Source organism: Takifugu flavidus, chromosome 7 (assembly GCF_003711565.1).
Source record: "Takifugu flavidus isolate HTHZ2018 chromosome 7, ASM371156v2, whole genome shotgun sequence".
Classification (NCBI taxonomy): Eukaryota; Metazoa; Chordata; class Actinopteri; order Tetraodontiformes; family Tetraodontidae; genus Takifugu; species Takifugu flavidus.
In genome coordinates, this window is record NC_079526.1 from 14,556,173 (window position 1) to 14,570,621 (window position 14,449).

General features: G+C 48.5%; 1 long non-coding RNA gene across 1 annotated transcript; it reads left to right on the forward strand.

The window, feature by feature from the left end:
- Nucleotides 1-268: 268 nt before the first annotated feature.
- Nucleotides 269-5,849, forward strand: LOC130528127 (uncharacterized). The gene is made up of 2 exons (XR_008951219.1): nt 269-4,077; nt 5,468-5,849. It is a non-coding gene; the product is annotated as an uncharacterized LOC130528127 (long non-coding RNA).
- The last annotated feature ends 8,600 nt before the right edge of the window (nt 5,850-14,449 follow it).

Consider the following 14,449-nt stretch of genomic DNA (forward strand, 5'->3'; position numbering starts at 1 on the left):
TCCTCCCCACAAACAACACGGCCAACATCCGACGGCGTTTGTTGAGAGGATCGTTTACAGCCAACGTGTTTGAAGACACACGCTGCTCTCGCGGTGAGGTAGGTGTGTGTGTGTGTGTGTGTGTGTGTGTGTGTGTGTGTGTGTGCGTGTGTGTGTCTTCAGAGTGGGGCTTTGCTGCTCCTGACACCGTTATCAGCTCCAGTCGAATGTATTTCTTATCAAGGTGGTGGAGGGTGTGTGTGTGTGTGTGTGTGTGTGTTGAGGGGGGGGTTAGTGGAACGACAATAAGAGCTTATCAAACGTCCTCAGCCACGATTTGGCCTGTCAGTCAAACCCTACACGTGCACGTCCGCGTGCGCTCCCACACACACCCGCACACACGACGAGGGCCACTTTTGATTGATAGCTGGCTTTCACCGCAAACAGAAAGCTGGGATCAACATCCTTGTGCTCTCTTTTCACCGTGCGCACACTTGTGTGGCGTGTGCATGTGACAGAGAGACAGATAGAGAGAGAGAGAGAGAACATTCCCAAGTAACAAAGGTGGGATTAGGGATGCATTAGTTGGCCGTATAGCGAGAGGCCTGTCAATACGAGCAGCAGTCAGAATAAACCCTGAAACCTCGATAAGAAGACAAAGGCCGAGCCGCACGGCGGTGGGGGGGGGGATCAATACAGGGACACGAGCGAGCGATTGATAGAGAGGCGGAGGATAAATATCAAAGCAGAAACGGGAACAGAAAGTTTTCGCCAAGCTGGAGGAGAGTGGGAAGGATGGGCAGGTGGGACGGAGCACGAGCGGCTGGAGATGGCTGTGATGTCGCGCACAGGTGATTGCGCAACTCTGACCCCTGCTCAATGATGCCAGGTCTCAATAACGGCGTCCCCATAGGTTCCCTCCCGCCCCACAGACGCGCAGCCTTGACCATCGCCACCAACGGTCGAGCGTCCGACCAGCCGACGTGCGTTTTGATGGACAAGCGGCCGAATCTCCGGACGATTCTGCTCCCTCATACAGGCGCGGCGCCATCCGGCCGCGGCTGGAGGGCCGCAGCCGCGGAGGAGGGCTGCGTAATTGTTTTACCGCTCCTCATTAATTAATTTTCCCTCCTTCATTTATTACTGGAAGCGTTCCGTACATCTGGGAGGTATAGGCAATGACACGGATACGGAGAGGGAGAGCAGCGCGCGCATCCTCCTCCCGCCGGCGAGCAGCTAGCCGTCGCACAAAGACACAATGAGGCCCAACAACAAACAGCCACTTAAAAAACAGCCTGGCAACAGAGAGCAAATTCAATTAGAGAAGTAATTAGTAGATACAGGGCCAGGCAGCGGGCTGCCGAGACGCCACAACACAGGAATTAATAGGCGCAGATAGGAGGAGGATGCTGTCATAATTAAGAGGCAATCACCTATGTCAATGAATACCTAAAAAAAACAAAGCTCCCCCAACGCAAATCTATTAATTCAGTGATCAAAAATATTTCAGGAGATGATTAATACAGCAAATTCATTTTAAAAGACTAATTTCTGGAAAGATAGCAAGACAATTGCACAAAATGTACCCGCCTGGAATTTATATTGCTAATTAAATTTCTTCTTTCTGATAATTTGTGGCGGCATGTGTGTGTGTGTGTGTGTGTGTGTGTGTGTGTGTGTGATGAACCAGCAGCGCTGCAGCAGTAAATACGCTGCAGAGGCTGCTGCAAAACACCAACAAACACGCAGAAAAACACAGCAGACGACAATAAGGAAGAAAGAAATTAAATAAAACTTGTTATTCCTTCAACTTAGCAAACCCCCCCCTCCCCCCCACCCCGCCCTCAGCTTGTTTATCCCCCCCACCTCCCCCACGACAGAGGCGGCAATTAAATTAGACGATAAGGACGTGAAATAAATCAGGTTATTGATTGATTCGTCCCTCCTGGGTCGGAGGTGGGGGGGGGGGGGGGCAGCTATCATTTCACAGCAACGGCGCCGCTATCGCTAACTAATTACTGTGTTTCCACAATCCCTCCGACGAGACGCCATCAAACAGATAGGGGAGCTTTGCAGGAAACACACAAACACGGGGAGCAGAGGCGGAGGGATGCGACGGATTCACGGGTGGGTGTCGACGCCCCGGAGCCTGGCGTGCACGGGGCGACGCTGCCGTCACCGCGCTGGAAAAGTCATTAATGTAAACAAAGCGTGAGCGGCCCAGAGCTGCTGCGATGCTAAATGGACTCTTGGTGTCTTCAGGGCGTAACGAAGTAACGCGTTGATGCTTGACCTATGACCCCCCAAACGACCACAGCCAGAGCCGAAGCTGGTCGGAGGCGCTTGGGAATCCTGGGTGCACTTGTTTTTAGCTCAGTCATGAGGTGGAGACGGGGGCAAAACTTTTCAAAGGTAAAACATGAATTTATATTGCACATTTGCAGGCAGCAAATGCCTCAAAGAGGCAAAAAAAAAGCGCCTCGGTTTTTTATTTCGTCTCCTCTGAGATGGAAGGCGACGCTCGCGGCTCTTGTCTGCGGGTCGGGCCGGGTTTGGGAGGTGCGGCTCTGGCGATGAGCTGAATTTCCGCGTCCGCATCCTCTAAATACTGATTTAGTTTCTTCAGCCGGCCTAAAAAATGGAAGTCAATCTCCATACGCAGAATTTACATATTCATCTGTGACAGTTGGGGCTATTTGGGGCCCTATTTTGGAGAAAAATATCCACTTAGCCGTATCGTCTCTCGTGATCTGGATTCATAAGCTCGGCAGTGAGGGTGAGAGAGGAGGATAACACTAATGTGGCCTCAGATTTCTATGGAGGACTAGTTAATGCTGTTTACAGTGGAAGGTAGATGATAGACTGGAGAGCAGAGAGGAGAAGAGAGGGAAGGAGATGGACATTAAGTGGCCTTCCAAGTCTGTGACCGCCACTTTCAAAGCCAATTACCAGGCTAATGGAGTTAAGCCAGAGATGAGATGGGCTTGGGAGATGATAGAGGAGAGGAGAGGAGATAGCAGGAAGGCTTGACGCTAAGACAAACTCCAGCGGAGGGGACGATTAGTGTTTGGTAATCTGATGGGCAAAGTGTTAAATCAAACGTGCCGTTACGCTCCAAACTGGCCGGAGGGGCGAGGAAATGAACCGCAAACACACGCGGATGCGAGCCGTCCCGGGCCTCGTGATCCGTCCTGTCAGACGGCAGATTAGACGCCTGATCTCCGGGCTTATGAACGATTTAGCCAATTACTAGCGTTATTTAAAAAAATAAATAAAAAAACCCCTTTAATTTGCCATTCAGAGGTGCAACACGGGGTCCTCGGAGCCGTCAATGAGGGTGATTAGAGCCCATCGAAAGGCCCCAACACATCTGCTGTCAGAGCGACTTGGAGACATCGCTGCAAGACATAAAGCCCCTCTCCCTCGGAGCCCGGGGGCCTGATTACAGAGAAGAAGGTCGGAGGAGGAAAAGAGAAGAAGGGGAGAAGATTGGAAAGGCTGTGGTGGAAGGACCTGTTTTGGTCGCGTGCCAGCGAGTGGGAGGGTGGCGGGGAAGGCCCATCTGTGCCCGCCGACACTCAAGATGGCAGCTGTGGAAGCAGATTGATTTTCATTCAGCTGCTATGATGCACGAGTGGAAACACGCGCACGGAGTCACGAGAGCTCTGTCAAGTGCCGGGGCTGCTGCTGGCCGGCGCCTGCCAAGCTCTTTCCCTCCTTCCTGTCATTTTCCTCCGCCCCTCCCGCTCTCCCACCCTCTCCCCAACAAGCACCAGCATCTGAATCTCAACGCCACATCTGGCGCTCAAATTAAATCATTTACAGTCCATAGAGAGCGGCGGCGTTTAGCGACAATACAGCCGGCGGGGGAATCAGCGTGTTTTCTCTCAGCGCCGACGCCGTCGTCTCCTCCGGCGTCTCATCACGCGCCGCCGCTCGGGCGCACCTCGCCGCTGAAAAATGCCACGACGGCGGCGCCTCTGACACCTGCTGGCTCCGAGCGTCGCGGCCTCCACCTGCGGGTCTCGTAACTCCTAGCGAGAAGAACGGCGGCGGCGTCACGGAGATGCTGCTGGAGCTGTGATTTGGGTCCAGAAGGTCAGTAAACGAAATATTCAATTCTGAAACGCGGCGTTGCAATTATTTGACGGTGAAAATGGTTCCTGGCATCGTAATAAAGACATGATCCCACCTGCTCAACAGCTTCTTTAGATATCAGGACTCAATAAAGGCGGATATTTAGAAAAGTGGCCCAGTTAGAGGCATGAAACCCTCCTGGATGATGAACGCTGCTCCTAATCATTGATGACCTCTGGGGTCCCGTCTATCACCTGCTGCTGACGCTAATCAAACACTCCCTGCTGATCGCTCAGCTCTCATTAAGTGCGTCTCCATCACTGGCTGCTTCAGGACCGGCCCGATGTCCATGAGTCTCATCTTCCAGGGGTGGGGGAGCCTCGTCGATGGCTGTGGAGCTGCAGCTCTGCTGAGTATGAGATGCTGCTCATCCATCATGAAGGGGGGACAGCAGAGGCCTTTGTTTGGTCTGGCAACTGTTGAGGCTCTAACATGTGTGTGTGAGAGGGACAGCCGAAACAGAAACAGGCTAGTGTGTGTGCGAATGTGTGTGTGTGAGGGGAAGCTGTTGACCTGGTGTCGATTAGAAGCCCCTATCATTCCCTTCCCCAGGGAAGAGGCTGAAACATTAAATCATTTGATTCACTTCAAACTGATCCTGCTGTTTTCCTGCCACATGCTGCCAGTGTGTGTGTGTGTGTGTGTGTGTGTGTGTGTGTGTGTGCGTGATGATGGTGCGCTTGCCGAAACTGAAAGTATACAGCTTTAATGTCAGGAGGACGAAGCTGCAGACAGTATAAGAGCAACAGCAGAAGCCAATTTTATTTTAAGATATTTGTCAGTTATTTATATTTATATCTGCTAAAAGTTAAATTATACCAATGTCTCTTGATTCCGGTAAATAAAATGTGTATTTTAATCTTATTTCCAAGCCCAACAGGTGTTGCAGCTTAAAAGGTAAAAGGTTTAATGGAGCTTTCATGCAATTCATTTTAAATAATTACATTTTCCAGGTTTGAACTGTGGTTTATTTAATGTCTGGTTTAGTTTAGTGTCCCGACTTTAAATGACAACAAATACTTCTGCCCTAATTCAAGAATAAACCAATTACGGCTGTTTAGAGTTTTAAACTTCCGATTTTCCCTCTTCGGCTATATGGAGGCGTGAAAATGCAACCAGTGTATCGGAGACACTTTGTCATTTTAAAAGTTTATGTAAATTCTCAAACTGGTTGGGCGATAAATCCCACACTTCCGCCGGTTGTTTGTTGGTGGCACAGCCCAAATCAGCTTTCCTATAAAATCCTCTCTGATGAAATGTGACAAACTATTGTTGTTCTTTGTCTCCATATCACTCTAATCCTCTCTCTCTCCATCCCTCCATCCCGTCTATCCTCTCTCCCCAACTGCAGCGAGAGGCCTCAGAACTGACCGCACGTACACGTGCACGTGCATGTGCGCATGCTCGCTGGGCCACTGTCGGCCATGTGGGTCTTACCAGGAGGTTGAGCTGTGTGATCAAATTTTACATGTGTACGTGTTTCCCTGTCTGACCACGATGTAACTGGACTCTCTTTCTGTGTGTGTGTGTGTGTGTGTGTGTGTGTGTGTGTGTGTGGTAGATGGACTTGGCTGGACTTTGGAGAAAGCTAGTCGGATTTGGCTCTTTTGAGCCTGCATGCGTGTGTGTGTGCGTGTGTGTGTGTGTGTGTGTGTTTGGCCGTTGTTGTAGGTATGCTGCAGATCTGTTTAAGCCTTATAAAACTATTGTTGTGCAATAAACCCATGCCCTCATCTCTTATAACCTCTTTGTTTAGCGTCCATCCGAGCTTCTGCTAATATGCGCAGACACTGGGGGTCCAACGCTGCAAAATGCTGCTGTGGACGGAACAATGTGTCTGTTTCATCTAACTGAACCAATAAAACCCGAGAGCTCTGCAGAAATGAGCTTGGTATGAGCTGCAAATGTGAGTTAAACGCTGTTGCTGTCGCGCGACGATGCAACTATGCAGCAGCAGCAATTTTCACGCACCTACTGCTAACGTGAATAGCATCCAGATGAGATAACTGGTTTGTTAGCTTATTAGCTGGTCATCAACAAAGAATATTTCAGTATTTTTGCCAACTGTTAACCAAAAATATCCCATTTAATTGTCTTTTACTTCACTGTGATTATTACCTCAATCCTGGAACAACACTGACTTTCCTGCCAACTTCTGCCTGAAATTCGTGGGCGCGGACGCTAAAGCGTTGCTAAGTCAACGCTCCGCGGAACTCTCGCCCGACTGTGCTGATTAAAGTGGATTTGCAGCTTGTTGCGTTTGATGAAAGTCCGGCCGATATCGGAATCGTGGAGCGGCTAAGCTCTCCCAGCCAAATCCATAATAATACTCTTACACCACCCACAACAAAGAGGCAGCAAACACAAGTAAATAAGTGTAAGCAGAAAATATCATCTGAAATCCCCCCCCCCCAATCTGAGGGGAATAATAAAGCTGAATACAAACTGCCATAATTGGTGCGAAGATTAATGCTAACTGAGATGGGTGTCGGACAGTAAATCCATTCAGCTCATCTGTTCTTACGTCTAAAGAAAAGTGTTGTTTGTCCTTCATGTTGTGTCACAAAGAGAAATGGATTCCCCCCACGTTCCTCCTCAATCTGCCGCTGATGGGGCAGAGACGCCGGCCGCGGCGCCGCGCTATCGCCCCCAGATTTGTTTGTTTTGCTGCCTTCATTATGGCTGAAATGCAACGCGTGCACCAGCACTTTGGCTTCTCCCGGCGTCTCCGTTCCGGGAATTCTTAATGGCAAATTCAGCCTCTCAGAGGAAAAGTACACACGCTTTTCCATCCCATACGCACATTAAAGTTTTCACTTTAAGCGTCTGCCTTCGGCGGCGCTCCCAAATGTCCCGACATCACATCTTAATGTGCCTGATGAAACAAGATGGAAGGGCACCAGGAGGATGATGTGCTTTTCTCCCCCTTTTTTTTTTTTTTGGTCCAAACAGGCCTCAGCTTAAGGACGCGGATAAAAGACCCGGTCCGCTCCGTCCGTGCGCTCACCCGCTGCATTAAGACGCCGTCCGGCTTCTTTTCAAAGGCAGCCACTCTCGGCGGACCGCCGCATCTCAGGGCTTTTGTCCCGCTCAATCTCCTCGTCCCACCGCCGCAGCCACCCACCCCCAACTCTCAGCCCGCCGCTGAGTGTCTGTAATGGCCCAGGCGAGGAGCAGGAGGGGAGGGAGATAAATAAAGGAAGGGAGCGAGAAACACAGGAGGGGAAAGAGAGCAGGAACTGGAGGGCGATGGAGGGAGCTGACAAAAGGAGGAGAGAGCGGCAGTGGAGGAGAAAGAGGAGACGCCGGAGGGAGATGGAGGCCAGGTCTTTAGGAAGAAGCCAGGCGGCACTAAGCGCCTCTGTCGCTGTCCAGTCAGGCCTGCCCGCGCCCCCCCCGGGCCTGAAAACATTCCCGCCGCCACGCACGCCATCTCCTGCCCAGCACGCCGCTGCACTCCTCTCCGGGCCCGCGTCGTCCCCTCACCCTCTCAAACTTCCTCTCGTTACGAGTTGGGAGATCCTGACGGAGCCCCAGCACCCGCCTCTGTCGCCCTGTCTTCTCAACAGTCGAAGTGAACTTCGGTCCATCGGAGACTGCGTCCACCGCCGAGACGTCCGGCGTCTCCGCCATTCCTGCACTTGTAGCTCCAGATTTGATGGAATCTGAGGACTTTCAGGGTCTTTCAGGCATTTTCTGACTGGACAGGATCTCGGCAGTGATGGGACAATAACACCTTTATACCTTAATCACAATGTTTCAGCAGAAAACTTGCTGCGGTTCCACTACACACACACCTACTCACACACACACACATGCGCGTGCACACACACGTGCGCGTGCACACACACTGCTAGTAGCCTCAGGACTAATTGCTAGATTGGAGCAGATTTTCTAGTTCACTTCAGGGCTGTAATTGTGAGGAGAGCAGGGAGGAATGACAGGGGCTTCAAGCTGAGAGGACAAATCACCAGAGGCCTCCGATTACGCTCTGTGTGTGTGTGTGCGTGTGTGTGTGTGTGAGAGAGAGAGAGAGAGAGAGCAAGAGAGAGAGACAGACAGAGAGAGTGTATTAGGGGTGAAGGGTTAAGTCAACCATCCCACAATTCCAGGTTTCCGTGGCATTGACCTCAAATTGTACCCCCGAAACACACACACACACACACACACACACACACACACGCTACGCTTATGTAGGCTAGAACTATTTGAAGCTTCTCTACAACCCAGAAAACAGCTTTTACATTCATTTTCTGTTATTTCCTTGTGTTTTCTACAAGTAAACACACACACATACACACACACCCACAACCTGATCGATGACATCATATAAAAAAGCAATATCGTTAATAATCCATCTGAAATCCAGACTAGACGAGTTCAACGCTCGGAATGATCCGAACAGCAAATGTTGCCCTGCAAATTGGGAGGAAGTGCCCATAAAACCCGGAAGGCTGTGCTCATACTGGTCTCTGCCCAGCGTGGACACTGGTCCCAGTAAACAACAACAGCTGTGTGAGGAAGAGGCAGCACAAGCTCCCCTGTGGCTTCAATCATTCAGGCAACTTTCAGACAGCTTACCTTCAAGTGATGTCACGGCTGTCATATGACCAGGCCCGCTGCCCCGTCGTCTGATTGGACGTCCGTGCAGCGTTCCATCCGTGGCAGGAGAGGGAGAAGCAGCCTTCCCACTGCTGAAGACGAACCCCCGGAGACGTCTCTGCCTTCCTTTCAACCCCAGGTCCTCGTTAGTCCAGTCAGCTGGTTCTAGACTGTGTCATTAGCTTCTGCAGCATCTTTAGCATCCTCTCAGCAGCTTGGTGCTTTCTTCTTCTTCTCTCTCCTCCTGGCCTGTCCATCACCTGTCCATCCGCTCCTGGTTCCTCCTTCTCACACCTCCACTTTCAGCTTTTCTCCCACCTGTTCCCTAATTCCCCCATTCTTGGCCCATCATCCCAGCAACACCCCCCCACACACACACCCTCGCAGCCTCCCAGGCCGGGCCTGGCTCTGCCCGTCCCTGCCTCTCCAGCCTGCCTTCCCCCTCTTCTCTGCCCCAGCCTTCTGCTCAGCGTTCAAGGGGAGAGCCAGAGAGGAATGCTGTAGCTCTAGACGTTTTGTCCAAGCCCTAGGTCTCTTTCACTGAGGCAAGATTAGTTCATACAAAAACTCCACAATACACCACTGAAAGCCATTGTTGATATTCAACATTTTTCACATAGCGGAGCAGAATAGACAATGTGGCAGCCAGGAAAGCCCGAAGCGGACTAGCAGGGTTGATGGCTGATGGTATCTTATAGCCGAGGAAGGGCCTTAATCCTTTTTTACACACTCCCGCGCGCAGCCGTGCACACACACTACAAGACGCTCAGTCTGGAGACAACAAAATCAATACGACGCTCTATTTATTGGATCGGTGGGCGGGCGAGCGCGATACGGCCGGAAAAAAGAGTTTGTAGGTGTGTAAATGTGAGCCTGATCTGCGGCTGCTGCTTCTCTTCAGCAACGGACAGAAACTTTCTGATTTTGCATAAATACTGCTGTCAGGTGGCCAATAGAAAAGAAGCTGAAACTGGAATTAGCTGTAAATCAAAGACAAAGATCAAATCAAAGACAAAGATCTAATCAAAGACAAAGATCAAATCAAAGACAAAGATCAAATCAAAGACAAAGATCAAATCAAAGACAAAGATCCGGCCTCTGGTAGTTCTGAATATTCCACATGATCCTGGACTGATTGTTAATAAACCCGTGAAAGCAGAATTTCTTTTGGTAACGATGGATAATAGAGGCTTTACAGGAGTATCTTCCTTTCATCTGTCACGAGTTTTACCAATCAAAGAATTTAGGGGTAGAATCCATCTCAGTTTTATCACATCCTGAAGGACTTTTTCAAACCGTCATTTTCTCTGCAGACTTGGACAAACCAGAATCATCTTTAACGAATTCACCTTCAAAAAAAAAACAAAAAAAAACTAGTGAGATTTGAAATAAACTACTTCCCACTTTTCAATAACGAGACAGAACAAGATTCCGGCTGCGGACGTTGGAAATCCTTCAGCCGTTGTGATTACAGCTGTTTAATGTAATGAACGCCATGTCATGTAAAACTCATAAATCATGTCACAGCGGCAGAAACATTTCATAAAACATGATTAAAAGTGTCGTGTAACATTGGGCGCCACCGTGTCAGACTGAGACATGTTAATTGAGCACTAATGATATGTAATGAATGTCATCAGCCCGAGGCTTCGGCTAACGAGCTAAATGAACTGGCACTAATGGGCCTGTTAGCTTATCTTAGCGCTAACATTAGCTAGCATAATGAAGGGTTCTTCCTCCTCTGACAGGTCCCTCTGAGAGGCGCAGCGAGTTTCCAGAGGCGTCAAATCACAATTAGACACTTCTTTTAATACTTTTTGACAACAATAACAAGAAAACAGAAGCTTTTTGACACACAGGCGACAACTCAAGGAGACGCCGACGTATTTATAAAGATGCATTTGGACAAATTTATTATACTGACCAAACCCAGTTTTACTACATAACCATCTTTTTTTTTTTTGCTTAAATTGAGTGTTAAATATGAATAGTTTAATAGACTTTATACATACATTACAATACTAAAAAGGGGGCTTGTTAAACATTCAATGTATAGTTTATTGTTTATGCAAATAAAACATATTTATAATTTTTCCAGCAACACATCAGGGATTATTTAATAGAAAAAAATCATCTGAATGCAGAGTTCCAATTGTGCAGCTTAATAATGATTTTATCACGTTAAAAGAGAAAAACGTGGGGTCTAATTTCTTGCTCACTCTCTCCCCCTCCAGCCCTTCACCTGGACTCCCGATCCAAATCCAGCTTCCAGGCTTTGACAGAAACCCCCAAGTCCACTAGGTAACAGAGGAGAAGAAGAGGACGAGGAGGGAGGCAGCAGGGGCCTTTTCTTTCTCTCTTTCTGTATTTTTTCTCTTCCAATTGACCAATTGACAGCTGATTGATGGCTATCTCCTCCACCCGACAAAGAGCCGCATTAGCATGACTAAAGCCATGTACAGTAGAGTGGGGCAAACACTAAATTACATGTTACCCCTCCACTCGTTTCTCTCTGCCCTTTTTTCCCTCCCTCCTCCACTCGCTCCCTCATTCATTCAAACAAACAAAACAAAGTATGCTTTTTGTCCCTCGCGTGAGCCCATAGACAGAATAACTTGACAGCTTCTTTTGAAAGAAAATGCATAAAAGACCTGGCAGAGTGGGAAAGTGACAGAACCCGGGACGTTAGCGCACACATGCATGCGCGCACGCATGGAACATCGGAACGGGACCCTCACCTTGGAGAACCCGGAGTGTTTGGTGGGCGACCAGAGAGGGAGAAATCTGTGAACAGAGATCAGGTTGTTCGTTAGTGACTTCAGAAATTCAACAAGCCAAAAATACCGCAAATGCTTCTGTGGGTGGAAAACATGCAAACTCATTCGTGTAGCTCAAGCTAGACCAGCAGGATTGTCCTGGAACAGAAGGATTGAAGACATGTGTCACAATCTTAAACCTTGTGACATCTTTAAGAACAAGCATTGGCATTTATCTGATAAATACACGGCTGGAAAGGAAAAGTTTTGGATGGCTACGGAAGCCCTCAAACAGACTCGTTTAAGTTGGTAGACCAGCGGTCTGCACTCTAATTGTTCGCCCATGGTGTGAATCTTTAAATAGGGGGCCCTAGCCTGGCGCTAAGATAATGACTCGCTCTGTGTCGTGTCGCTAGTGTGGCTAAATTACTGCCCTGTGCAGAGTTTCCATGGAAATAGGCCTCAATGAGAATGATTAGTCCCGTGTCTTTTACACACTAAGATGCTCTGCACTTCTGCAGGATGCAGAAAAACCTCCCTTTGTCTCCTCTGAATCTCCAGCCTGGCGTATTTTCAGGCAGACAGGTAGCACCGCTGCAAATAGGAAGCGTAGGAACCGACCCCAGGCAATTTCTCAACTTGGTCTCATTCAACACACGCTTTCAGAAGGAATTCGTAAGGAATTCCTCAGAGTCACAGCGGCCGAACCTTCGCTGCCGCATCTCAGAAATCCTTTATTTTCTCGGACTCGTGTTTGTTTCCGCTGTTGCTCGAATCTTTCTCCTGTGTTTGTGGAAGCGTGCGTCCCCGCGAGCGTGGCCCTGAGCCGCCATCGCTCTGGAGGATCCTGGGGGTTAGTGCACGGGCCGCTGTGCTGGTGCACAACGGGAGAGAATTCTACAGCAAGACAAGAGCAGATTAGCCGCCTCAGCGGGAGGCCTCCGTGAGGAGTCGAGAAACTGAAATAGCCGTCATTACCTGCTGAAGCCCACTGAGAGGACCGTGTGTGTGTGTCCCGAGTACCAAAATACTCATTCTACTATCAAAGCGAGGACATTTTTGCGAGGTGAGGCCATCTTGGCTGGTCCCCACAACTTCAAAGGACTGATTTGGGTTTAGATCAGGGTCAGGGGGGTTAGTTGGGACTGCGTAAGGAGGTGGGAGATGTAATATGTCTATGTGTGTGTGTGTGTGTGTGTGATGATTCACTCAGGAACAGATGCTTGAAACACTGGTGATCCTCTGCCCGCCTCATTCTTTACATTCATGCGTCCATATATTAATCTGCGTTAATCTCCATTCTTTATCCGGCTCAGCGAGCGTGCGCCGCGCACGTTCACTCTCGGCCGGCGCGGGGACACAAATATCATCGTTAAAACTGGAGGAACGCGTTCAGTCATCACGTGCTGACAAAGAGAAACCGCAGTCATCAAAATTTGTGAATGAGTTGCTTTTCCGGGATTAGGGCTAATCTGATCAGGTCCACTTTCCTTTATTGTTCTACTGACCCAGAAAATAACCTTCAGGTGTGTTATTCTGCAACGCACCTGAGCCTCAGCAACAGCTGAGAGATTTTGTGCCACTTCCTTCACTGTTTCGGTCAACTTTGACAAACTTTTAGACTTAATTCAATTATTGCCTGATAGTAACGATCTATTAACCACTCGGGCCCAAACTAATGCTCTTAGCACACATTACGAGCAGTAATCCTGATTTCCAAGCTAAATCTGTTGTGTCTGGACAAGTGAGTGAGAGCAGCGACAGCAGGTGCTAATGCCTCGGCTAACCCCGGCTAACACCGCCTGAGCTCCGTAAGACAGGAAATGCTGGGAGGGATACTTACCTACTGACTCAATTACGTACTTACTGTCTCACAAACACACACACACACGCACACACACACACATGGAGTACAGTAGAGGAGGGTGGGGTCTTGCAACAAAGGCCACATTGTGAATACAGGAGATGATCGTTGAGTCACATCTGCATGACAGCAGCACAGCAGGAAAACCCCTGGAAGGGCCACTGTTGGCCCCCAGGCCTGAATTCTGTGTGTGTGTGTGTGTGTGTGTGTGTGTGTGTGTGTGTGTGTGTGTGTGTGTGTGTGTGTGTGTGTGTGTGTGTGTGTGTTGTGTGTGTGTGTGTTAAATAGATTCCTTGTTCAGGCAAACGTCTGTTAATGAAATGAGTTCATCCTTCAGCTGTTAAACAGAGAAAATGAGGTTTTTCAGCGGTTTATCAGTCTGATAACTGAACCTCTAAAAGGACACAAGGCATAAAAAAACCATAAAATGTGTTTAGGATTGTATTCAAACCCTTTCTTAGCGAAATACAAACATTTTTATTCAATGTGAATGTGTGAAAAATGCAGTATTTAATAGATAACTGGGAACTAGCATATAATTACATTACTTAAAGCTTAAAAGTTATTTATATAAACATCCTCATTCTATGCTTAAAAGGAGCTTTTGTTTCTTTTGTTTCTTTTGAATCTTTCTATTTCATTTTCTTTTATTGAGTTGTGTTTCACTGAATATTGTGTTGATATCGGCATAAAATGAGATGATCCATCTTCAGATGAAACTGGCCTTCAGTAAATAGCACAACAATATCAGAATTAAGCGCTATGCTACATTAAAAACATAACTTTTACCCAAAAGCCCCAAGGTAAAGACTGATAATAACAACGGGTAAATAACATCAACCCTCACGTTTCATCCCAGGCTGAGGTGGAATCATCTCACAGGTTCCCCCCAGAGATCCGACTGTTGATGGAAACGTGACAGAGGTTGTTTTCTGCTTCACTGATCACCTCTGATCACCTCTGATCATTTCTGATCACCTCTGATCACCTCTGATCATCTCTGTAAAGACAGGAAGATCTGACCCTTCCTGGCTGGAATTTCTGAGAGGAAAAACTCTCAATCAGGATAATTAGGATCAATTCCAGCTCAGCAGGTGAAGGCTGCAGTGTT